Genomic DNA, 27,317 nt, shown 5'->3' on the forward strand with positions numbered 1-27,317 from the left:
AGCCCGATGTGAGAAGGATGGGCCTGGCTGCACTGCCACCTCCACCGAAAGCACAGGACTTGCCCAACTGGGCCCTCCACCTTTAGGTGGATAATCAAGCCCTGTAGGCCCAAGTTGCCCAGCTGAATGGGGAAAACCAGCAGCTACAAGAGCAAGTGAGGCAGCTGAGTGCCAAGAACACCATGCTACAAGCACCGCCTCCTGCAATAACCGTGAGGTTTGATGGGAACAACCGGTGGTTCCAGGGCTTTGTGAACCAATGCCAGCTCCTGTTCCTGATGCGCCCCAGAATCTATGCCTCTGACCAGTCCAAGGCGGCCTTGATAATCAGCCTGCAGACAGAAGGTGGGTTAGACTGGACTTCCCCCTGCTGGAAGGTCACAGTCCAGTGCTGTCGAGCTGGGATGCCTTTCTCCAGTCTATATCAGCCATCTTCAATGTCCCTCACTGAGCTTGAAAAGGCGAGATTGCCCTGAGGAGAATCCGGCAGGGGCCAGGCACAGATGCCTCATATGCGGCATGCTTCCGGTACCTCACAGCAGATACTGAGTGGAATGAAGCAGCGCAATTGTACCAGTTCTGGGTGGGGCTTGCAGGAAGAGGTCAAAGATGGAGTTGCCCACCCAGAGATGCTAATGGGCCTAACTGCGCTTGTGGACCTTGTCATCTGCATAAACCATCAGCTGCAAGAACGAAGAGAGGAGAAAAGAGATTCCCCTGCATTTCCTCTACCCACGTAGTGTGACCTCACCTTCTGTATTACCTACCGAACCCACCCAAGCCAATCTGACTCATCAGTGGCACATCCCTGAAGAAAAAGAACCTGTGCTTCTACTGCGGTGAACTTGGCTATGCCATCTCGACCTGTCCAGTACAAACCCTGAGGAGCATGGGGAAACAAGCCAGTTCAAACATGATGGGGGAACTGGCCTAGTTCTTGAGAGTCCCTGTACCCTAGTCCTCACTGAGACGCAGCTTGAGCCCCATCCAGGGGCTTCCCATTTGCAGGTGTCTATCCAGCTGTGCATCCTAGAGATACCTCTCTAACATGCCCTCCATCGATTTGGAAGCAGCAGATTTTATGGATACAGATACAACTCAGGCCCTACAGACTCCCCTGTGACACAAGGCCAAGTTAGACACGATTGAAACTATTGATGGCTTCCCACTATCTTCAAGTCTGGTTGTGGAGGAGACTTTCTCCCTGGAGATTGTTATTCAGGGACACAGTGAGAATTCCATTTTGTGTGATCCATCCCCCACATTCCCCCGATCCTTGGTATCTCCTAGCTAATTCTTCAATATCCCCTCATTCAGTGGTGAGAATGGAAAGTCACTTTCCTGTCACAATTCTGTTGACAGCATGGCCAGAAACCAGTGAGTTTTGGACCCATGCCCCAAAAGGTCCATGTAGGTTTAGTCGCCTGCATCGAAACCCCTACCGAGGGAAATATGAAACTCTCCCCCCACCTAAGTACTGCGATTTAAAAAAGAAGAATGCAGAAAGCCTCCCTCCCCACATCATCGGGACTATGACTGCTCCATAGAACTCCAGCCAGGGGTGAAGATACATTTTGGGTGGATCTACACAATGTCAGAGCCTGAACTGGCAGCATTGTGAGAATACTTCCAAGAGAACTTGTTCATCCACAGGTCAACCTCACCAGATGGTGCCCCAGTCCTTTTTGTAAAAAAGAAAGATGGTAGCCTCTGTCTCTGCATTGATTACCAAGCCCTAAACCAGGTAACAACCTGGAACAGCTACCCACTACCCCAATCCCCGAGTTGCTGGGGCCATCTGCATATTCACAAAACTGGATGTCCGTGAAGTTTACAATCTCGTCCATATCCAAGACAGGGATGAGTGGAAGACTGCCTTTCAAACCCACTATGACCACTCTGAATATTTTGTTTAACATTTGGATTGACTAATGCCTCAGGAACATTCCAGCATTTCATTAACGATGTGCTACGAGACCTACTGGACCAGTTTGTAGAGGTATACTTAAATGATATACTGATCTTCCCAGACAATCTGGACCAACACACCACTCATGTCTTCACAGTCCTGGAGAGACTACAGCAACACTGTCTCTATGCTAAATTCAAAAGCTGTGCTTTCAATCAGACCTCGACTGAGTTCCTGGGTTTTATCCTGTCCCTGGAAGGAATCAATATGGACCTACGCAAGGTCCAGGCTGTCCGTGACTGGGCAGCCTCCCACAAAGTGCACAACCGCCAACGTTTTCTAGGCTTTGCAAATTTTTCCCGAAGGTTCATCTCAAATTCTTCAAAACAAACTGAGTCCTTCACTTGCCTGTGTTGGATTCAGCAACAAATCAAACCAGTCATCTTTGAGTTCCAGCTCTCTCAATCTCTTAGAGTCCACCCTATATTCTATGTCTCACTCCTAAAACCCTACACTGAGAATACATATCCCCACAGAGGCCAATCACTGCCCCCACCAGTGCAAGTACAAGGTGAAGAGGAATACATCATCCTCAAAGTCCTCGATTCCAAGATCAAGCAAGGTAAACTGTGGTACCTGATTGACTGGGAAGGCTATGGGCCAGAGGAATGCACTTGGAAGCTAGTGGAGAATGTTCACGCCCCCATGTTGGTTCAGACTTTCCATAGGAGCTACCCCAAAAAACCTGGAACCATGTAACCCAAAGGGTGCCCGTAGGGGCAAGGGTGATGTCATGACCCACACACCTCAAACCTGGTTCCACAGGAGCAGCCATGCTTCAACCCTCCACTCGGCAGCCAAATGGCCACCTGGTCCTACTTCTGCCAGCAATAGGAACAGGAAGCTGTCCAAACAACTGGGATCCACCCTCCTCTGTGTACCTTGTTTCTCTGCCTCCTGCTCCCCTGGCTTGACTCCTGACCTTTGACACGTGGTTCTGATCTCTGGTTTGTCTCCTGCCTCTGACCCTCTGGTACCCTGATCCAGCTGACTCTCGACTCCTGACTGTGGACACTGGCTCTGACCACAATCCAGCCTTGACAGTGGCAGCCCTTCTTCCTTGAGGGAAGGGATTCACCCTCTGTTGGGCCTCTTTTACATGGAGACACAATAATGGGAAGTGGCTCCCATTGTTCTTCTGAGAACAAATTACGTTTTGCTGCAAGTGCAACAACACAATTATATGCAGAGATTCAAGGGCCATTGGACAAAGAATTTGGGGCCCATAATTTACAAGTCTTTAGATCTGAATTTCCCCTTGTTTTATACAGATAAGAGTATATGCCCTGTTCTTTTTATATTGTGGACCTATATTAAAAGCAGTGTTTAACTGCACAGAACTGAGGAAATCTGTTTTAAAACTATGACACACTGATGTCATCAGGAGAAAAACTTACGGACTCACTCTTGACCTAATTTTTAATTATTTTTTTTAAACACTAATCCAAATCTTGTCCAGTGTAATGCCCCATTGGTATCTTGACAGACTCAGAGGATTGCACTTAATTTGCAAGCAACAGACTTCTGTGCCACAATTTTTTAAAAATGAGGCTCCTAAACCTTTATTTAGCCACCTAAGTATCAAGCTGAATTTTCAAAAGTAAAAATCTTGGCCTAGCAATCTTTCATCTTTAATACAAAGGTGTGGTCCATAGAAACGACAGGCCCCAGTACGCAATGCTTCATATTGATCTAAATAGCATGCTGGGACATGTAGTCTTTACGGGCTGCAGGGGGATTTGAAACCCCTGCTTTAAATTGTTACAGATGTGGGAAAATACAGTCAGTGTCCTATACAAGAAGAATTCACACACTGCCACGTAACTCAGAGGGAGAAAAACATAAAGGCCACATGTAACAGGGTGCTGGCCAGGAGGTCCTGAGCCAGGCCCCTGCTAGCCCAGCTCCAATTAAGAAGTATTAATTGGGGCTGGCTGGGTTTGCCATGCCCTAATTGGTGGAACAGAAGCACCCACGGGCCTTATTAGCCAGGGGGCTATATAAAGCTGACAGGAAAGAAGTGGGCGGGGAAGCAAGGAAAGGGTGGAGCCACAGGCTGTGCATCCCTGCTGTCTGGAGAAGCCAGCTGACCCCAGGTTGCTGGTTTACAACAGTCTGTAAATAGAAGGTGGTGGGAGCTGACACTGTTAATAAAAAAGCACTAGTGACTGCAGTTAAAGGAGGTATCTGGCTGACTTGTGCACGGGCGAACGAAGGGCCTTGTTACACCATGGCAGCATGATAAGCTGCTATGAACTGTGAAGTTTTAGCCACAGCCATTTTCCCCCCAGCTAGCTACCAAGAGCTGCCGAAGAGCTAGAGAATCCATCCTTTCCCTTAGTAGTTTGTTCCAATAGTTAAATCAACCTTCATTGTTAAAAATTTGTGCCTTATTTCTAATCTGAATTTGTCTGGTTTTAACTTCTAGCCACTGGTTCTTCTTATGCCTTTCTCCACTAGATCAAAAAGCTCTAGTGCCAGTTATTTTCTCCCTGTGAAAGTCTCATAATGAAATCTCCTCTTGATGTTCTTTTTGATACACTAAACAAATTGAGTAACTTAAGTCTTTCACTGTAAGGCACTTTTTCCAGCCGTCAAATTATTTTTGTGGTTCTTTTCTGCATCTTCTCCCATTTTTCAACATCCTCTTTCAAATGTGGACACCAGAAACTGATGTATTATTCCAGTCCTGGTCTCACCAGTGCTGTATACAGAGGTAAAACCTCTCACTCCTACCCACTACTTCCTTACTCATCCACGGATTGCATTATCCCTTTTTGCCACAGCATCACCTTGGCAACTCATGTTCAGCTGCTTGTCTACTGTGACCCTTAAATCCTTTTCAGAATCATTGCTTTTCAGGATACAGTCCCCCATTCTGTGCGCATGACCTGCATGCTTCGTTCCTAGGTGCACAACTTTGAATTTGGCTGTATTTAAGGCATTTTGTTTGAATGGGCCCAGCTTACCAGGTGATCCAGATCACTCTGTATGGCTGCCCTGTCCTGTCACTACTCCACAACTTTCTGTAATCTGCAAATTTTATTAACCATGATTTTATATTTATCCCAAATCATTAATAAAAAATACTGAATAGCATTGGATCTCCCTACAGAACCCCACTAGAAATAGTAAATCAGATGCCTTACAAAAATCTAAATATATTATATCTGCAGTTATCTCTATCAACTAAATTTATAATCTCATCAAAATATGAAATCAGGCTTCCTAGGCAGGACCTACTTTCCATAAACCCATGTTGACTGACATTAATTATATTCCCCACCGTTCATTTTTTTTATTGATTGAATCCCATATCAGCTTTTCTATTAATTTGCATGGGAGGATGTCAGGTTAACCATTCTATAATTACATGGGTCACCCTGTTTGCGAATACTGGCACAACACTCTCACTCTTCCAGTCTCCTGGAATCTTCCCAGGATTCAATATTTATTAAAAATTAACATCAGTAAGACAGAGATCTCCTCAACCACCAGTTTTTGAATCCTGGGTGCAAGTTATCTGGGCTTATCCCTAGTAGTGCTGACATTCTTCTGAGCTGTGAGTGGACTGAGAAGCATTTCATCATCCTCATGTGACAGGAATATCATATCCTGTGTCTTTCAAATACAGAACAGAAATATTTACTGAACATCTCACCTCTGCCTTTTCTACATGAACAATTTTACCATCTCCATCTACTAACGGGCCTATACCATTTAGACTTTTGTTCCTAACACACATGAAAAACTCTTACTTGTTCTCCTTGAACTCTTTTTAAACAACATTCAATTACTGTTTATATTTTTCCTCCTCATCAATTTCAATCATAATTTCCCTCAGCTTTGGGAAATATGCCAATATATTACTGGTTGTGATTCTCCTCTGTCCCTATGTAACCACCTATTCATCTTTATCTAGCATGGAATATTTTTTGTTAGAAAAATATACTTTTTTAGACAAGCCAGTGATGTTTTACCGGTGGTTGTATGTGACCTCCAGTATACATCTCCCAGAGTATGCAATTCTTCTTGCCACACAATATGTGCTTAAGGAATATAATTTCCCCTCCTTCTTTCTGGCCCCAAGTTCTTTACCAATATTCAATCAGCTGAACTTACTCTTCAGTTTGCTACAGAGAGCTTGAAGGCCATCTGATTGATCACGAGGAAATTCTTGAAGTGCCAGTTTAGACAAAATGATAAGGACTCTCCCTATCTGCACACTGCTGATTAGGCAGGGTCAGCTAAGGACACCAGAAATCTCAGACAAACTACAAAATAAAACCACCTCCCATTGCATCAGCTGTTAAGAGACATTGTGAAATTTGGGTAGTCTCATACTGGAGTCAATTATCCTTTATTTTCTTAACTCAGTTTGCAAAAGTCATTTTTTTTAAATACTTTATGGGCTTGATTCTGATCCTATTAACTGAAGTTTTGCCACTGACCTATATGGAAACAGAACTTGGTTCTGTGTTTTTTTCTTTTCAGGCAAGTTCAATGCAGCCTGTTTAAAAAAAAAAATTAAGTAAACAAGCCTACGCCAGTAATCCCGTGCTCACAAGTGACCCTGGAATGACAAACCAGGATGCGTACACAGCTTAGTAATACTGAGCAATCATACGCACTGTTCACAAGTAACCCTACAACAACAAAGACGTATGTGAAATGGTGGATAAGGCATTTGGCACTGAAACATTTCAATTTCAAGCTTCCAGGATAACGTGAAATAATATGTATAATCCGAAGTGACTTGGCAACGCCCTTTTACAAACACTGGGTTGTGTCCAGAAAAGCTGTATTTTTATTGTTAAACCAAAAAAGGAAAAAGTTTGGCAGCTGTTCCATTTCACGGCCAAAGAGAAAGGCATCGAGCTGGTCTTACCTCTTACTACAATAGCAGAAACTACAAGCAAGCCCTCCAAAAACCAACCACCTAGCTCCTTACAAAGGACAGTTTGTTAGCAGCTGCCTAATCAAGTAACTTCATCTTACCTTGGAGAGGAATTTCGTAAGGCTGCTCTCTCAACATTGTTTCTCGTTGTGAAGATTTGCAATCAATGTTCCAGGCTTCCGCCCACCCTCAGCTAAGATGCATGGATTCTAATTGCAATGTACAAGGTTTGTTTTTAAATTTTTTCCCCTATGCTCCTGATTGGCTCAGGGTAATGCCCATGTGGGTCTACAAATGCTGGGTTTCTATCCATTTTAAAATCAAAGTGTCAGTTTTGCTGCTGTCAGAGCTCTTTATTTTTGTACATATAAGGAAGTGGCTGTTGATGTTATCTGAATGTGTTTCCTGTTTTATATGTATATGAGCAAAAATGATGTCACACTAAACTACACTGCAAAGTTCCACAGAGCTCAACTCAAAGCCTCTAAGCAAGGGGAGGGGGAGAGAACACAGCTCATCTGTTCACCCTCTAACCCAGTCTGCAGTCACTTCACTGAGCCCTGTTAGAGTTCTGTGTTCTCTCATGCTGCACCAACATTGCTTGCTATTGCAATTCACAGCCCAGTTCAAATTACACAGGACTCAGTTTATAGAATATAAACCTCAAAGGTCTCTTAAATGATAGACAGATGTAAAAATGATCAGTGGTTACCTGGACATTTTACAACTGTAGGTCCCTTCTCAGCTGCAGGCTGCATTTTGACTACATCTGAATTACAACAATTGGAATTTTAAGAGGGAGAGTAGACAAGTTACGGGCTCGATGCAGGAAGTCAGACTGTGATCATAATGGTCCATTTTGGCCTCGTAATCTGTAGCAGGATGTGAGACTTAAATCATTTGTTTTTAAAGCACCGAGAGACCCTTAGAGAAAAGGTACTTAACGGACCAAATATGAATATTATCTTGTGAGAGAAAAACAACCCATTCTCTCTCTGAAGTCTAAAAGGAAAACAGTACCATACTGTCCTGCTCACACGTAGACATGTGGCTTCTGGGGTGGCCTACAGATCTGACCGAAGATAGATTTTTTTTTCCTCTCCACTGCAGCCTGAGGCCATATAAAACTCAGGCCCCCCTCTCTCTCCTCTTGTTTTTTGGATGCCTACCTTTGCATTGAACACCAATGCACAAATTTGAACTTTGCTTGAAAATTAGCTAAAGGGGCCCAATTTCAAGCAAGCCGTACAGCATTTGGCAAACTCTCAGTGAAATAAGATTGTGCTTGTGCTGAAATGCAAAAATGCTTATGTGGACTTAAGTGAAAAAGGGCCTTTTGCAAACCCTCTGCATAGGGTTGAATTCAGACTAAATAGATGTGCCCTTCATTGTGACTATTTCTCTCACTGCTGTTTCAGTGATAAGCTGTAGGAAGTCAACAACCACACCAGGGGTTTTCCCTAGCTAGTTTTCGCTTTGCTAGTGATTTCTTTAGTTTTTGGTTTATAGTCTAAAGTGCACGTTTCCTCCCTTTATTATTCTCCCCTTATTGCTTCTCACATTGTTACCATCCACCCCTTATGGTGGCAACAATAAAAGAACCACTATGTGGATGGAAAGAATAAAAGAATCATCACTGAACTTGGCTTGTCACTCTTTGCCAGAAATGTCTCTCTAACTATACCAGCTCGTTGGGGACTCTCCAGACACTGAAGGGGTCACTCACACATAGATGTCACCTTTAGTTAAAAAAACAAAACAGCCCTGAAAGATTCCCTGCGATACTTCTCACCCTAGAATGCGTTCTTTGGAGTCCAAACAACAGCTGTCTTCGGTGTGGGTGCCTGTTCAGATGGGTTACTCTCAAGCATGTCTGCTTACAGTTGCTTACATGTTTTCAGTAGTGGAGGTGCTCCAGGACGCACCTGCAGTCTCTGAGAGGAGGGAACTGTCTCCTCTTTTTGTTACACTGACTTTGCATAGAATCTAAAATCAAAGAGCTAAAGCCATTGTGATCTTGTCAAAGAACTGGGCATGTTCAGTGTATTTGATCAGATAAACTATGTCAACCTGCTGAGGTTCATGCTGAATAGACAGTATCATAGCAACTGGGATTTTGTGTTATAAGATTTCACAACAATTCTATGGCTATTCATTACGTCTGATAGGTGCTTTTAGAAATCCATGAGGAAGTTCATGCATGTAAGTTACTGCTGGGCAAGGAAATTATATCTAGAAAAGGAAAAGATGTACTGGGCTCACCTTCCACAAAAGACAAGTTTTGGTGGTATTTCCCAAGCTAGAGACAGGATAAGACTAAGGAACTAGTACTAGGAAACAGAGGTATGCCATTCTGTCTCGTGTTGCTAGCAAGGGTAATTGGTCCAGGTTAGTGTGCATTGATGCAGAAGAACAGTTTAGTATCTCCCAAGGTTGCCACAGAAAACTAAGGAATTCAAAGTATGGTGATTAAAGGTGTCATTTTTAAATAGTCACCTAGCTGTTTTCCTCCCCAAGGAATGTGTTTGATATTTGATGCAGCTATGAGCTATCTAGTGAACACAACAGAGGTTTGAGAGCCAGGACACCTGGCTTCTCTTTCCAGCTTGGTCTCTGGGTTGCTGTGAGACATTTAACCTTTTCTGCAGTGCCTTATTTTAATTCCTGGCAAAATTAAGATACTTTCCTCATCGAGCATTTGGGAGGCTAAATTAACATTATTAAAGGGCTCAAAAATCTTTGGATGAAAAGTCTCCAATTCCTAGTGTAAGCAGGGTCTGAATGAGCTCTCCCCTGACATCTAGTGATGAGCTGGGGAAGAGGACTTCAGGAGCCAACCTTGTTTGCATAGACACACCCACTCTACCTAGGTGCAGAGCATGATGGAGCTGCTTTGCCCAAATGATCACTTTCGGTGGGTGTTGGATTACAAGTCACTTTGTTATTGGGTGCAGGGATAATAAAGAGTTGTTATCCCTGTTGTGTGAATCAGGGCAGTAGAACTGCTCTTGCTAAGCAGGGGGTAGGGGTGCCAAAGCCTAGTCGAGATAAGAGAGGGTGGGGACAGATGCTTATACCTGGTCATGTGGACTCTCCATAAGGATCCTAGACAGCATTTGACCTTTCCCTCTCCACTGTGTAATAACAGAGCTGATTAAGTTTCAACTGAGACTCTTTTGTTGCAGACCAATAGAGCTGAAATCACCAATAACTAGGTCTAAGCATTAGAGCTGCTTTGGGACAATGTCTCCGATGAAAGAAACTGTCCAGCCTGCACTAGCCATGAGGCTCCCACACTAACAGCTGAAATCACTGAGAGCTGTGTTAAGTGGTGGGACCTCAAGACATCTCAGAGGGTGCGGAGCAGTGAGCGGCTGGCCGAGCAGCTGATGCCAGAGTGAGTGCCTGGACAGCGGAGTGAACAAGGTGCTTTCCTCTTACCCCAGGGCGGGAGGTGGACTTGCACAGATGCACATGAACTCTAGGTCTGCAACTATGAGTGGGGTGCACTGGAGGAAGAAGGGAGAGGCATATTAAAGGAACTCTTGGTTGCTGGATTTAAGAACCTGAAGCAAAAGACACTGCCCAACGTACTCTGGGGTGGGTGTTTTACTCATGGTTTGATGCTTATGAATCCTGCTTGTGAAGTTTTCCCAAGTTAATGCCAAGATACTTTCCTCCTTTTTATTAAAAGTTTCTTTTCTACACTCAGACTCTGTCCTTGCAAGAGGGGAAGTATTGCCTCTTAGAGGCACCCAGAAGCTGGTGTGTCATTTTCCCAGGTTACTGGGTAATGACTCAAACCGGTTCTGTGTTGTATTTTTGAGAAAACCCCTACATATTAAAGCCAGCCCTTGTGGTGGACACCTCCACCTGGCAGAAGGACAACACTAGTATTTGGGAGTGATCACCTTCTCTAGTCTAGCCTCCTTTTCATCAGAGAAGGATCAATTTATTTAGTTTGAAACCATTCTTGTCTCATTTGTTAAACACGGGCAATGTGCTCTGCACAGTGTAGACAGATGCTGCCCCAAAGAGTTCGCAATCTAAGAAAGCCCACAGGGAGAAGGTTTTTCTGTAATTTTAATAGTTAGTTTACTTCTTGCCTGCATCCTTAAGGAGAGACATAGGGGCAGAGTGGCAGCACTGGAAACTGGGATGACAAAGAGCATTTCATGTGCAACTGGAGCTGGGGGTAAAGGAACAGAGGTGGGAATGGAAAAATGAGACAAATGGGGTCTTGAAATTGGTATCATTGGCAGAGCTACAGAACAAAAAGACAAGAGTGGAGATGCAGACCAAGTTCAAGTTGCGCAAAACGTTGAAGGCAAGGGCAAAGTTTAAAACTAAGTGCAATGAAACACAGGGACCCGTGTGATCATATCAATGGCCAAGCTGATATGAGTGTCAAGTTTAGCCTTGAAGCAAAACTTCCCTTGTTCTATCTTATCATGGGGGGAGGGATAGCTCAGTGGTTTGAACATTGGCCTGCTAAACCCAGGGTTGTGAGTTCAATCCTTGAGGAGGCCACTTAGGGATCTGGGGCAAAAATTGGTCCTGCTAGTGAAGGCAGGGGGCTGGACTTGACTCAATGACCTTTCAAGGTCCCTTCCAGTTCTAGGAGATTGGTATATCTCCAATTATTACCTATCTTTCCTATTGCACTTTCCATTGGTCTCATGCCACTAACAGATGAAAATAAAAATTACATTTAATATCCAGGAAACTGGTGTGAAAAATATAATCCACGTTGAAAGTGCAAGCAGCGTTTTTTCCCCTGACCAGACAGACCTTACTTCCTATTGAGCACTGTAATGTCAGCAGTCTGAAATTGGGAATGCTGAAGTGAGTGAATCTATCACCCGCAATACCTCTCGCCAATAGAATTATGGCATCTTTAGATCAGAAAATGTGGCAATCACAGTGCCAATGCCCTGTAGAGGTGCATGAGAGAAACTCACTACATATTACTACAGCAACATAGAAAAGCACATTTTACTTTTAGCTTTATGTTTGTTTGCTCTGCTTAAAAATAACTAGAAAGACATTAAACTGTAATAAATTTCTTCAGTGTTTTAGCTACAGATTAGCTCTGGAATTAATGACTCCTATACACTCTGGCTTACATACTCTAGTATTTAGTACAAAATAGTAAGTTGAAATAGAGCAGATCTTTAGGAAGAAACGTCCAATTTTGATCACTGCTCAAGATGGTCAAACGAAGTTTCCAGATTTCAGAGTTTTGATACAGCAATTCCAGCTCTGCCTGGTAACTATGTGAGGCCTCTAGCTTGAGGTGGCCAAAGTGTACAGATCACGGAGCACTACCATGTAGATTATGGGCACCTTCATCTTTACAAATGAGTTAGTCTACAGTGATGAAAGGTCTCAGCATACAGGTCTGTCACATCTTATGTGCATTTAACATGCGCGATTTCAGCTTTACACGGTCGGCAAAAACAAAACAAGAGAAAAATAATGTTAATACTGTACCTGTAGTGCGGGCGATTGCGCCTGCCATTACACTCAATGTAATTTTGACTACACGCGATTTTCGCTTTACACGCTGACTGCAGAACGTAACCCCAGCGTAAGATGCGACAGACCTGTACATTATTCCAGCTTAGTCTGACCAACTACCTGTAGGTACAGCTCTGTATTTATAGGCTCCAAGGCCAGAAGGGAGCATTGTGATCATCTAGTCTGATGTCCTGTATAACACAGGCCAGAGAATTTACCCCAAATAATTTATAGAGCAGATCTTTTAGAAAAGCATCCAATCTTGATTTAGAAATGGTCAGTGATGAGGAATCCACCACAACCTTTGGTAAATTGTTCCAATGGTTAATTACCCTCACTGTCAAAAATTCAACTTCCAGCCATTGGCTAGTGTTAGACCTTCCTCTGCTAGACTGAAGAGCCAATTATCAAATATTTGTTCCCCATGTACATACTTTTTAACTGGGATCAAGTCACCCCTTTACTATCTCTGATAAGGTAAACAGACAGAGCTCCTTGAGTCTATCACTGGAAGGAAGATTTTCTAAACCTTTAATCAGGCTCATAGCTCTTCTGACCCCTCTCCAATTTATCAACATCCTTCTGGAACTGTGGCCACCAGAACTGAACACAGTATTCCAGCAGCAGTCACACCAGTACTAAATATAGAGGTGAAATAATCTCTTTACGCCTACTCAAGATTCCCCTGTTTATGCATCCCAGGATCACATTAGCTTTTTTGGCCACAGAGTCGACGCAGTGGGTATTCTCCCACGAAACCTCATGCTCCAATACGTCTGTTAGTCTATAGGTGCCACAGGACTCTGTGCTGCTTTTATGATGGATAGAGTTGTTTGGTTTGAACCAACAACCATGATTTGAGGACTTCAATGGCTCAGACACAGGTTTGATACAGGAGTGGGTGGGTGAGATTCTGTGGCCTGCATTGTGCAGGAGGTCAGACTAGATGATCATAATGGTCCCTTCTGACCATAAAGTCTATGATTCTATGTACAAGGAGAGAGGTGGCACCTTGCTACGTAGAGGGGTTGCACCTCAATACGTCAGGAGTGATGTGTAACTTGTTTGTACCTGTGTATAAGAATACACCCCGGGGCGGTGTCTTTGTCTGGCCTAGGGGGCAGTGGAGAGTCCTGCCACTGACTGTGCCAGTCCATTGCCAGGGGGCACATATTTGTAGTATGTCCTGTAGAGTCTGCTGGAAACTATTACTGTGTTTCGTTTGACAATAAACCTGTCCGAGTGCCTTTGTACCTTATTGGAGTCTGTGGTCATTGGGGGTTCGCTCAAGATCTGCTATGTCAGCGATCTGCAGAGCCAGCGCATCACACAGAGGGAACACACGCACGCAGCTGACCGTTATCAACATTGAACAGAGCAGAGCACCATACTGGTGGCATCTGACAACAATGACAGTTCTCAGTTTACAATTCATTTTGAGACCTAGCCAGTTTTTAATCCATTTTAATGTGTGCTCCGCTAATTTTCATAAATTCTAGTTTTTAATCTAAATGTTGTGTGGTAATAAGTCAAACCAACATACTTCCAGAAATCAAACCAATATACTTCCAGAAGTCTAAGTATATTATGTTAACACTATTACCTTTACCAACCAAACTCATCTTATCAAAAAACAATATCAAATTAATCTGGCATGATCTATTTTCCATAAACCCATGTCGATTTGCATTAATTATATTACTCTTCTTTAAGGCCTCGACAAGTTGTCAATTTAACCGTCAATTGAGCAACTCCCAATTTCTGGTGCATCTAACAGTCACCAACTTAATCTGATTAATCTGTAACAGCCAGTGCAGATCAGCTGGAGTCACCAGCCTTGCTGCTCCTGCCTAGCATAGAGACATTCAAACTGAAGACCTAAGAAACATCAAGCTGTTGGTCCTGTAGCGGATGCTTAGTTTGGTTTGACTCCCCTATGCCCACATACCCACACCCTAAAGCCAGACCAACACTGATATCAACTAAGCTCCTCAAGGCCATCATTTTAGCTACAGTACCACAATGGGAATGAAATCTGATTGCTTGTTTTGGGTCACATTTCCACCCTTGACTAATTTGCTATTTTGGTTTGATCTATAGTAACTTGTTATTTACTGAGCTACTTAAATTGCACTCAGGTTCATTACTTGTGCCTACGTTTTAGGGTTAGTTAACATAAGAACGGCCATACTGGGTCAGACCAAAGGTCCATTTAGCCCAGTATCCTGTCTTCCGATAGTGGCCAATGCCAGGTGCCCCAGAGGGAATGAATAGACAGGCAAACATAGGCTGGGGCACCATCCCTGTCCATCCTGGCTAACAGCCATTGATGGACCTGTCCTCCAGGAACTTACCTAGTTCTTTTTTGAAACCTGTTATAGTCTTGGCCTTCAGAACATCCTCTGGCAAGGAGTTCTACAGCCTGACTGTGCATTGTGTGAAAAAATACTTTGTTGGTTTTAAACCTGCTGCCTATTAATTTCATTGGGTGACCCCTAGTTCTTGTGTTACGAGAAGGAGTAAATAACACTTCCTTATTTACTTTCTCCACATCAGTCATGATTTTATAGACCTCTATCATATCCCCCCTTAGTCATCTCTTCCTAGCTGAAAAGTCCCAGATTTATTATTCTCTCCTCGTATGGCAGCCATTCCAAACTCCTAATCATTTTTGTTGCCCTTTTCTGAACCTTTTCCAATTCCAATAGATCTTTTTCGAGATGGGGCAACCACATCTTCACACAGTATTCAAGATGTGGGCATACCATGGATTTATATAGAGGCAATATATGATGATATTTTCTGTCTTAGTTGCTGGGTATAATTCCTTTGTACTTAATGGAAATTACTAAATGCATTATTTCTTGCCCAGATGTATTAGGAAACTACATTTATTAAAAAGCAGAACTTCTATTAAAGGTGAATGCCAGTATTTTTATTAAGACAACAGAAATTATCGACAGAGCAATCTTTTGGAATTAAAGGACAAATATCAGTCAATCATTACAATAATAAGCTCTTTTTTGTTCAAAGAGCTTTATGAGCCAGGGCAAATTTTCACCCTCAGTTATGTCTGTGCAACTCTTCTGCTGCTGAATGAATTTACCAACCAGAGTTTGACACATTATTTCATTAATATTCACACCTACCACCCAGGACTGTTTGTTATTCTACTCACTTCAAATACAAGTATCTGAGATACAGAGAGACTGATGCCAAAATTCACAAAAATATCCATACTTATAGGTAACCAACTTTTACACATTAGGGCTCGATGTTTAGTGGTGTCAAGCATGCATGACTGCAGTTGGCTTCAAAGGAAGCTGAAGGTGCTCAGCTCTTCTGAAAGCCAGGCCCTATGTGTCTCTAGATCAGTGGTCCCCAATCTTTTTCATCTGGCGGGTGCCGGACAACGAGCCACTGAGGACCGTGGCTGGCAGATGAGCATCTGCCGAAATACCACAGAAAATCAGTGGCATTTCGGCGGCGATGCCTCTGGATGCTGCTGCTTCTGGCGGCATTTCGGCAGATGCTCGTCTGCCCGCCAGTACGCGGGCACACAGATGCCCCGGTGGGTGCCACGGCACCCGCGGGCACCACGTTGGGGACCACTGCTCTAGTTGGTCACTCAAACTGATGTACACAAAAGTAGCGGTCACTTGAAACTTTCAGCCCAAGTGGCTTACTACCCAAGCGCGCACACTGCAAGTCAGTACCAGAGTTTGAGTTAGAACTCTGGAGTTCTGATTCTCTAGGCTGTGCTCAGACTACACAGCTACCTGTATTCTCCAGTAATTAGAGCAGGCAACTGCAGGCAGGACTCCCACTTTCCAATCCTAACTTTGACAACAAATGGATCTTGGCAAGTCCCTTTGTCTGTGCTTCCAGAGAGCTGTACAATGGGAATAATTAAACTAACCCATCTCTAAGGGTGAATGTGAGCATTAATGTAAAATAGTAGATATTATATAATACGCTGCACGAGTCCTGAGAAGTCTAAGATCCAAGGATCAAATCCTGACCCCACCAAAGTCACTGGAAAAATTCTTTGACTTCAGTGGAGCCAGGATTTGATGCCAGGTATCTGGAAATCTCACCTGTTATCCTGTACCCTACCACCCCTGTTATGATCAGCTGAGAAACATCTGCTGCTGGAAATTAACTGGAAACACCATAGGTCCAGCTGCAGCTCTTTGCTCAAAGAGGCACTTTCTTTCTCTTTTGCTTCTTTCAGGCGCCAGACACTGCCTGAATCTAGCCACCTTAAGGGTAAGAAGCAAGTCCTATTTATTTTGTTTAGCTTCGGTCTGCTGTTTTTGCAAAAAGCAAATCCAATCAATGTTTAAATCTGTGAAACTGAAGGGCACGAACGCCACAGCATGAGGCATCTGAGAGATCAGACATAGAAATAATGTAGGATTTGGGATTTTTTTTTAAATGTCTGAAAATCACTTCCTCCTTTACATACCTGCCAAGCCCCAAGTTCAGGATTCCATGTTTCCTCTGCCTCAGTTGATGACATCAAATACCTAAAACAGAGAAGAGAGCAGTTTCCTCCAATGCTCCAGGCATTTGTGATCCTGTCAACTCTTGCATGGAAGACACTGAATCCTGGACTTCGGACTTGGCAGGTAAATAAAGGAAGAAGTGATTTTCAAACCTTTTGCAATAAAATGTAGCTATGTTTATCATTTTTACGTGTATAAATATGCAGTGCTAATAATTTGGGATCCTAAACTTTTTTCAAAAGCTACGAAGTTGACTCAAGTAGTTTTGCAGACTGCTACCAGATAGAGGCTACAAACAGGGCATAGAGGTCAGTCATGCTGTTGGACTGTTGCTGCTCTTTATACAGGATACATCTCTATTCCCAGTTATTTTGATCTGCAGCTGTGTCTGTTATGAGAAATAAACTGAGCAATTGTGCTTCTAATAGTCAGCTCACGCCTTTTTCCTTCAGTGCCAGCTGTAATCCGAGGAAAAATACTTTTCTTTTAGAAAGTGAATTTAGAGACGAGCAATAGTAATTACAATTGGAGATGCTTATTGTTGAGGAAAGAGTAAACTAATTAAATATGTATAGCTTGGCCCAATGTCCAAGAGGGGTCTGATAACCGTTTACAAGTATTTGCAGGGGTATAAACAACAAAGAAGGAAAGGAATTATGTGGAGTGATACACAGGAATTGAAGGAGGACTCCCGGGAAGAAATCGAAGGAAACTATAGGTTGCATATTAGGAAAAATTTCCCAACAGTGAAATCTTTTAGCCTGTGGAATCCTCTCTCCAGGGAGCAGATGGAGGCCCTATCATTGGGGTCATTTAAGACATGACTGGAGAAAGCCCTGGAGAGGACATTGTAGGGAACAATCATGCGGATGAATTCCATGACCTTGTAAGTCTTTTCCCTAATTTCTAGGAGCTGAAGTTCCCTTTTTAAAGTGCACATAATGACTTTAGTATATTTAAAAGAAACATTTAACAATCAAACTCACCGATAGCTATAAATATTCCTTGTGTCTTTTTATAGTGCGTAAACATTTATAAGCAAGAGACATTGTAAGAGCATGTTGGAACTTGTCATGGGACATGGCCTCCAGTATGTCAGCTAGGGATGAGGTAGGAGATCTCACACATTGCACCTTTCCCCAAAGGCTTCTAGCCCTTGAACCTAGGGCTGTGACTGCACTGGTAATTTTCTTAAAATCATTCCCTGCTGCACTACCACCACATTGCTCCATCGATGCCATCAGTATCGGGAGTGCTTGCACAGAGAGGACAAAGCCAGTTGCTGACATTTTTACCAGAGCCACATAGCACTGCTCAGAGCTGGTCTAGAAGATACAGTTGTATAAAATGCTTGCAGCTGCTCTACATTACCACCAGTTGAGCTCCAAGGTTAGAAGCTTAGGGCCTCATCCTAAGAAGCTGAGGGCCCACAATTCCATTGACATAGTGGTAAATTTGTGCTAAGGACACTGTTCTTTTTACAGCACTGTTAAAAATATCCTTCCCTCGGCATGGGCATACCGACAGTCACATCACACTCAACCTTCAGGAGGGAGAGAGAATAAAGAGCAGCTATGCTTTTGAATGATAAGAAGTTTAATCCCAGAAGTCACTGCACTTGATTTTAAGTGACTCTCTCTCTCTGGACATCCAAATCCTCTGAACTTTTTGCTTAACAACTTTCTCTTTTCACATGCTTATTGGTGACTGGCCAAATAAGATTATTGCTGAACTACCTCCTGTAAGAATGCTTACACCTCCCAGAGGTGTTGGGATGATTACGCTAATGTTTGCACAGCACTTTCATGTAAAAAAAGATGATGAAAGGTGTTAAGTATTATTAGACATCACCTCACAATCAGTACTTCTAGGGTGACCATAAATTCATCTGATTATACAGTCATTTGGAAAACATGACACACGTGCCACTTTTTCATACAGGACTTTAAAACCTTCTATTACATAGGCTATGTCTGCACTAGCACCTTTGTCAGCATAACTTGTGTTGCTCAGGGGTGTAAAAGAAACACCCCCAAGCGACATACGTTACACCATCAGAAGCACTGATGTGGACACTACTGCGTCAGCAGGAGACGCTCTCCCACTGACATCGCTACCGCTGCTCATTGAGGGTGGTTTAATTATGTTGACAGGAGAGCTCTCGCATCGGCATAGAGCGGCTAACATGGGTAATTTCTCCAGCATAGACATGGCCTTATAAACAAGTAGTCAGAACAATTCTACAAAGCAATTCTTGCAAAGAGCACTAAGTGTAAAATGAACAATAAATACTTAGTATTTCTATAATGCATTTCATCTTCAAAGTGCTTTGCAAATATTAACTCCCATCCAGTCCTGGTAGGTCGGTAAATGTTACCCCCGTTTTACACAAAGAGAAACCAGGATACAGAGAGATGAAGTTGCTCAACAACATTCCTGGTGTTTGATTCCTAGCTCTCTGCCACATCATATGACAGGTTCCCAGTCCAAGATCTCGAGGTCAGACCTCTTGCAACAATAGTCCAGCAGTAAGTTAAACAGGGACGGCTGTCTGCAATCTCCTCCCTCAGACCAAGATCCTTTGGGGCACTCAGAGTTGCTGCAACATCTCTGCATTGTGTCCTGAAGGCAGACAGAAGTGGGAGAGACTGCAGTGTTAGTTATCATGAGTCACACACAGGATAGGAGGGAGGGCCTTTTCCACTGTGGGTACATGAGGCTGAAATTCTCTGTCCTGTGACATTAAACACCAGCAGCAGTCTTGTGGACTCTTTGTGCAATACCAAACAAGGGGTATTCCCCATTCTCATTTATCAGATTTTCTGGGTGCCTACCCTAACCATTAATTTTGCAGTTTCATTTAGATTTATTACTCACAGAGGCCTCTGGGCATGGAGCACCAAACAGTTAGTTGTCAGTATTTTCACTGACTGACCTTAAAATATTTATTATTATGTGTATGTTCATTGATCTAGGCGCCTATGCCCACCAGACAGTGAGCATCTCACAAAAACACCTGGGAACTGGGAGTGGATGACGGGATGGATCACTTGATGATTCCCTGTTCTGTTCATTCCCTCTGGGGCACCTGGCATTGGCCACTGTCAGAAGACAGGATACTAGGCTAGATGCACCTTTGGGGCTGGTCAACACTACGTCGTTAGGTCAACATTCCCCGCATTAAGTCGAATTTATAATGTGCTTGTCTACCCTACAGAGCCCTTCCCGCCAACCTAAAGGGCTTTTAAAATCAACGCCTGTACTCCACCTCAACGAGAGGAGTAGCGCTAGATTCGACCTTCCCGGGTTGAATTAGGGGTAGTGTAGACACAGCACAGTGTATTTTGACTTGTTTGGCCTCTGGGAGGTGTCCCAAAGTGCTCCAATGTGTCCGCTCTGGCCAGCACTTTCAATTCCAGTGCACTTCAGCCAGGTACACAGGAAAAGCCCTGGGAACTTTTGAATTTCATTTCCTGTTTGATCAGCATGGAGAGCTCACCAGCACAGCTGACCATGGCTGCCCAGGGCCGCAAACGTGCGCCAGCGTGGACTGAATGGGAGACACTGGCTCTGATTGCTGTGTGGAGAGAAGAGTCTGTGCAGGCAGAGCTCTGAACCAGCAGAAGAAATGCTGACATCTATGCCAAAATGGCACAGAGCATGGGGGGAAAAGGCTACAGCAGGGACACCCAGCAGTGCCGTGTGAAAATAAAGGCGCTCAGGCAAGCGTACCAGAAGACAAGGGAGGTGACTAGTCTCTCTGGTGCTGAGCCACAGACATGCTATTTCTATGAGCAGCTGCATGCGATTCTAGGCGGGGACCCCACCAGTACCTCAACACTCTCCGTGGCTACCTCCCCAAGGGACCCAGGCAGCCACAGGCAACAACAAGGAGGACATTGTTGATGAGGAAGGAGGAGGAGAATGCGCAGCAGGCAAGCAGAGGATCCATTCTCCCCAACAGCCAGGACCTTTTCCTAACTCTGGAGCCAATCCCCTCCCAAGACTCACTGGTGTGGGACTGTGATGGCGGGGAAGGCACCTCTGGTGAGTGCACACTTGTAACACTACAGGGGTTAAATGCAATTGTGGTTAATGTTTAATTTGAGGTAAACAATAGGGACACAGTGGCAGCCAGTGCAGCCACGCAAAGGGTGCTCCCCAGAAAAGCCTGTTTATGTACCAAGAGTTTCCACACTAAAAAGTGTCCCCTGGTGTGCCCTCACACCGTCTATCCTTTCGTGTGCACTTGTCATGCCTGCCTGCAAACCGAAATCTGCTGCCCAGCGCTCTGCCATGTATTGTACCTTATTGGCTGGCTGAGTACCTCAGGGAATGTATTTACTGCTGTGAATTCTTTCATTCATTGCAACAGTTAACCTTTTGTTTTCAACAACGTATGCTTTCCTTGCAGCGGCAACATTTTCTCTGGGTGCTTCCTCCACTCCAGCACAAAGGCTGTCCCAGATTAGAAGGTGAAAAAAGCGGACAAGGGAAGACATGTTCTGTGATTTGATGCGTTCCTCTGAGGCTGACAGGGCCCAGCTGCATGCATGGAGGCTCACACTCTCAGAGAGCATGTGCATCAACCAAGAGGGCAGGGAAGAAGAGAGTAACACGCAAGAGGAGATGTTGCAGCTTATTGGGGAGCAAACAGGTTGAGGTGCAGGAAAGGCAGCTAGACCTTAGAGTCCTGCTGCACCCAATGATGAACCAGCTTCCCTCCTCACCAAGTTCCATATCCTCCTCTTCCAGATGTCCTAGAATGCAGAAGGGTGGGGAGGAGGAGAAGAGACGAGAGCTCCGTTAGCCCTTGAACTCAACTCCAGGGGATGGTTCATGGAGCAGAAAGCTCTCGTTCCCACAGCTTTGATTGCTAGACAGTGCAATTGTAATAAGCTGTGTCCTTGCCCCTCCCTCCCTGTGTTATCAGGCCCTTATCTGGTTATCATTGCTATTCATTAGAGTCTCTGTTCAGTGTTTGTTAGCATAATAAAAATGCATGAATTGAGGACAAGAGGCTCTTTATTCACTGTGCACACAGTGGTTGGTGGGGGTTTAGTTTACAGGGCAGTACATGCGAAGAAAGGGGCAAGCTGGTAAGGAACAACACACAGAACTATCACGTCAGTGTTGGATCATTAAGGAAACCAGTTTTCAAAGCCTCTCAGAGATGCAGTGCGCCTTGATGTGCTCTTCTTATTGTCCTAGTGTCTGGCTGCTCGTAATCGTCAGCCAGGCGATCAGCCTCAACTTCCCCCCGTTACTTTCACAGATATTACGTAGAACACAGCGAGCAGCAACAACAACAGGAATATTGCTTTCGCTGAGGTCTAACCTAGTGAGTAAGCTGTGCCAGTGCCCCTTTAGATGTCCAAAAGGCACATTCTACCACCATTCTGCACTTGCTCAGCCTGTGGTTGAACTGCTCCTTACTGCCGTCCAGGCTGCCTGTGTACAGCTTCATGAGCCACAGGAACAAGGGGTAGGCTGGGTCTCCAAGAATAACTATTGGCATTTCAACATCAACAATGGTAATTTTCTGGTCGGGAAGAAAGTTCCTTCTTGCAGCTTTCTGAAGAGTCCGGAGTTCCTAAAGATGTGCGCATCATGTACCTTTCCCGACCATCCCACGTTGATGTCGGTGAAACAACGCCTGTGATCCACTAGCGCTTGCAACACCATTGAGAAGTAGCCCTTGCGGTTTACGTACTCTTTGGCAAGGTGGTCCGGTGCCAAGATAGGAATGTGCATTCCATCTATCGCCCCACCAGTTAGGGAACCCCATCGTGGCAAAGCCATCCACTATGTCCTGCACGTCTCCCAGAGTCACTACCCTTCTTGGCAGAAGTGAATGGATTGCCCTGGCTACTTGGATCACAGCAGCCCCCACGGTAGATTTACCGACTCCAAACTGATTCCCAGCTGACCGGTAGCAATCTGGCGTTGCGAGCTATCGCCACACTCTTCTCAACTGATAGAGCAGGTCTCCTTTTGGTATTTCTGTGCATCAGGGCTGAGGAAAGCAATTTGCAAAGTTCCATGAAATGGCCTTATGCATTCGAAAGTTATGCAGCCACTGGGACTCATCCCATACCTACATCACGATGCAGTCCCACCAGTCTGTGCTTGTTCCCTGGCCCAGAAGCGGCACTCCACTGTGTCAACAAGCCCGGCTGCCGCTGCCAGTAGGTGCAAATTGCTCCATTCTACGGCTTCCAGCACTGCTATTTGCGCGGCATCACATTCTTTCTGCATGGCTGCTCCTGGCTGGGCTCTGCAAATACCGCAGGGCAATGCGCGAGGTGTTTGTGACGCTCACAACAACGGAGTACAGCTGAGCGGGGCCCATGCTTACTGTGCTATGGTGTCCACATGAGTAACCCAGGTTTAGGAGTGAAAATGATTGTTTGCCATTGCTTTCAGGAAGGGAGGAGCCAAGTGCATCATGGGAGGCTGACGATATGTACCCAAAACACCTCATGAAAATGTTTTTGTCCCATCAGGCATTGGAAGCCTGACCCAGAATTCCAATCGGCAGCAGGAACTGTGGGATAGCTGCCCACAGTGCATCGCTCTGTGAGTTGATGCTACCCACGGCAGTGGGGATGCGCTCCACCGATGGAATGTGCATAGTGCGGACATACACCATCGATTTTGTAAAATCGGAGGCTACTAGTCGACTTCAATAAATTCGACCTAATTTCGTAGTGTAGACAAGCCCTTGGTCCTACCCAGCATGGCCATTCTTATGTTTACTTTATAAATTTCCACCACTTTAGTCTGCAGATGCTGGACTCTTTTGGAGGGGGAAAGGAGCATCACAGTAGCAGAACGGGGTTTGCAGTTTGGTGAAGATGCTGCAGTATGTCATCATCCAATTTCTTTTTGTTAAGTCTTCTTACCCTGAACTAAGTCCCAGCTGCATTGCTGTCATTGTATGCATTCACGGAGAAGAAAATCTCTCTACGGGAGGGCACACAAACTACGAAGGGGACTAGGCTAGACGCTGGTGTCCAGGCCCCCGTACGTCCACTTCTGGGCTGCAGAAAGATGGGGTGGGGGTGGGAGGGCGGTGTAGAGAAATGTTAATAAGACTCTCTGGGATCAGGATCACTGTCTGACTTTCTCGTAACACCTGAGCTCACCCCCCATCCCACCCCAGACAGGACTGAGCGTATCCTGGCTAAGCAAAGGAGGAGGGAAAGCCCCCAAAAGACAAGGCCCCAAACATTTCCACCACAGGGAACTGTTGTCCAACGCAGCCCCCTTACACACCCAAAGGTCTACCCTGGGCACAGGGAGAGAGAGTCTCCAGTGTCTTTAGCCAACACCCTACCTGGCCACCCCACATGGCCCACTTGCCTGGCTGAACTTAACCACCCCCATACCCACCCAACGGCCCTCTTCCCTGTCTGACAGTGTGCCCAGCCAACACCCCCAGGTATCACCGTATCCAGCCACATCCCCTAGGGCCTGTTCCCCTGGCTGACACCACACCCAGCGACCCCACACACCCCCAGGGTCCGTTCCCCTGGCTGACACCATACCCAGTCACCCCCCTGGGGCCCACTCTGCTGATACCATACCCAGCCCCACACACCCACAGGACTCACTTCCCTGGCTGACACCAAACCATGTCATGCCCACCAGGGCCTAATCCTCTGGCTGATATCATTCCAAGCCCCCTTCCCCCACCGACAGGACTTGCTCTTCTGCTGACACTGTACCCTGCCCACACACACACGGTGCAGCCCATTCCCCCAGCTGGCACTGGCCCAGAACACAAGAGCAGCCCCAGCAGAATAAGGAAGATCCAGTCCTCACCCAGCTTAGAAATCAGGCGCTCCTGGCACACCACACTGCAGACAAATCATGGAAGCCTGAGTGCCAGTGGGGAACACAGGGGGGAGGGAAGAGCCTGTTGGAGCAGGGGTGGGCCAGCCCAAGGGAACAAGAGGCATCCTGGAGGCAGGATCAACGCCACCACTTGGCATGTCTCCCACACATGTGCCAAGACAACATGGGGGTAGGCACAGATCAGACAGAATCAGGCTCGGTTCTAGCTGCCTCAGTACAAGGCAACAGGGTTTCCATTCTCCCTGGAGAATCTTTGCCGAGATCAAAGCACTTCTGCGAGGGGCCATGGGAGGCAATCGGGAAGCAGCACAGTTTGTGATGTGTGGTATATAAAAGACTGCTGCACGGCCACACGCACGCACAGTTTACAGGGAACGCGCTTGTTCCCTTTTTTTGCTTCTTTATAAGTACTAAGGTCTGAGAGGTTTCCTGCCTACACACTGCCAAAAATAAAGTGGGCTGTAGTGTAATGTACTTTAACGCCATAGGGTTAGGAGGAGCTGCAAGGGTCAATTAGACTAAACCCCTGCCAAGATAGAGGATTTGTTGTGTCTAAACCATCCAAGACAGATGGCTCCAGCCTCTTTTTTTGAAAACCTCCAAAGAAGGAGATTCCACAACTTCTGTAAGTAGTTTATTCCATTGTCCTACTGTTCTTACAGTTAGGACTTTTTCCTGAGATTTAATCTAAATCTGCTATCTTGTAGTTTGAACCCATTGCCTCTTATTCTGCCCTATGTGGCAAAAGAGAACAACTTTTCTCCATCTTTGTGTGTCCACCACATTCCCTGTGTTCCAAACCAGGGACGTTGTCAGAGAAGGAAATCCAGCTGGTTTGGTGTGATTTGTTCTTGGTGAAGCCATGCTGGCTGCTAGTGATCACCCCTCCATCCTCCCGGTATTTGCAGATGGAATGTTTTATACATGGCTCTAGCAGCTTCCCAGGTATAGACCAGTCAGCCTGGCTTTGATAGCTTCCCAGCTCCTCCTTTCCCCCCTTGTTAAAGATGGGCCCTACGTCAGCCCTTCTTCAGTCTTCCAGCACCTCACCTGTCATCCAGGAGGTTGCAAATAATATTGCTAGTAGTGCTGAGATTGCTTCAGCACCCCGGGCTACATAGCATCAGGCCCTGCTGACCTGAACTTATTCAAATAAGCAGAAGATCTGACATGTTCTTTACTTAACCCAAACTGCATTTCTTCCCCTTTGTTGTCTATAGTAACTTCACTAGTAGTCTGGTCACTTTATTTTGTGTGTGAAGATTGAAGCAAAGGAAGCATTGAGCAGTTCTGCCTTCTTATCTCCCATTACCAGCTCACCTTCTCCATTGAGCAGCAGGCCCACACCATCCCTGATCTTTCTTTTTTGTCTGACGTATTTGGAGAACCCCTTCTTGTTGCTTCTAACACTTCTTGCCAGTTGTATTTCATTTCTTGCCTTAGCTTTCCTGACTTGGTCCCAACATGTTCATGCATTTCCCATGTGTACATCCTTCATGACGTGCTCCTCCTTCCATTTCCTCTATGTATCCCTTTGGGGTTTTAGATAGCTAAGAAGCTCCTTGTGCAGCCATATTGGTCTCCTGTGCTTCTTATCTTTCCTCCACATCAGAATAACTTGATGTTGAGCCTCTAATATTAGATCTTCTTGACCCCTTCGACTCAGTTTCTTCCTAATTGGTCTTTCCATGGGATCTTGCCTACTATTTCTCATTTCCATAGGATCTTGAATTCTATCAGATCATGATCACTTCCTCCCAAGTTCCCAGAGGAAGTGATCATGATCTGATGGAATCCTGGATAACTAATGAAATAGGAGCACCACTAGAGAGTGAAAGTTGAGCAGCCCTTACCTCTTGTGCCTTAATTGAAGGGGTAACTATCAACAGTCTTCAAGATAGGTCTTCCAGAAACACCAGGAAAGACCACAGCTGATCTTGCTGATGTCTCTAGAGGCATGTTCTCACAGTCTGGGAGCTTTGACCACCCTGTCCTTTCCATATTGCTAAATAGCAGGAGAGACCCACAGCGGTCTGGCCATGTTAAAGGCTGTAATGGGATGTAAAAGGTTGAGAACCTTGCTCTAGGGGTTGACAACAAGCAGGAAAGTTTTAAAGGAAACCCCAATCATACTTTTAGGCTTTCTTTATCCATCAGAAAGAAGCAAGAGGAGGCACAAGCCCAACTGAAGAAAAAAGATACTTAGCAGGTCACCTTTTACATTACCAACCTGTCAATGAGTCAGATGTCTGAAGCTTGATGGAGGTTGATAAAGTAAATTAACATACGGAAAGGTCAGATATGGAGTATAACAAAACCTATGCAGAAACAGAGTTTGCAATATAATCTCTCAAGAGTCAGTTTTACACCATGCCCTTCAGTGGGGATTGAGACACCCTTGAGAATCCTAGCGTGAAGTCCTGGTCACCTCTTTACTTAGCCTTTCCTTTCTGTTTATTCAGCACTTACCCCAATCAGCTGATCATCATTTCCACATTTCATCTTCTAGCCAGGATATGGTTAACACAGGACTTCATGGATGACACCAAGGCTACCTTGATTT

General features: G+C 45.0%; 1 protein-coding gene across 3 annotated transcripts in view; it reads right to left on the reverse strand.

Moving 5' to 3' along the window:
- ASXL2 (ASXL transcriptional regulator 2) overlaps nucleotides 1-27,317 on the reverse strand; it is a 218,981-nt gene that overhangs the window by 84,427 nt on the left and 107,237 nt on the right. Inside the window, exon 1 of one of the 3 annotated variants that reach the window (XM_045010058.1) lies at nucleotides 6,968-6,991. The exons of the other annotated variants lie outside the window; for them this stretch is intronic. The gene's annotated coding sequence lies outside the window, so the exon portion shown is untranslated. Of the gene's footprint in view, nucleotides 1-6,967; nucleotides 6,992-27,317 lie in introns of those variants that run through there. 3 annotated transcript variants of the gene reach the window in all.

Source organism: Mauremys mutica, chromosome 3 (genome assembly GCF_020497125.1).
Source record: "Mauremys mutica isolate MM-2020 ecotype Southern chromosome 3, ASM2049712v1, whole genome shotgun sequence".
Classification (NCBI taxonomy): domain Eukaryota; kingdom Metazoa; phylum Chordata; order Testudines; family Geoemydidae; genus Mauremys; species Mauremys mutica.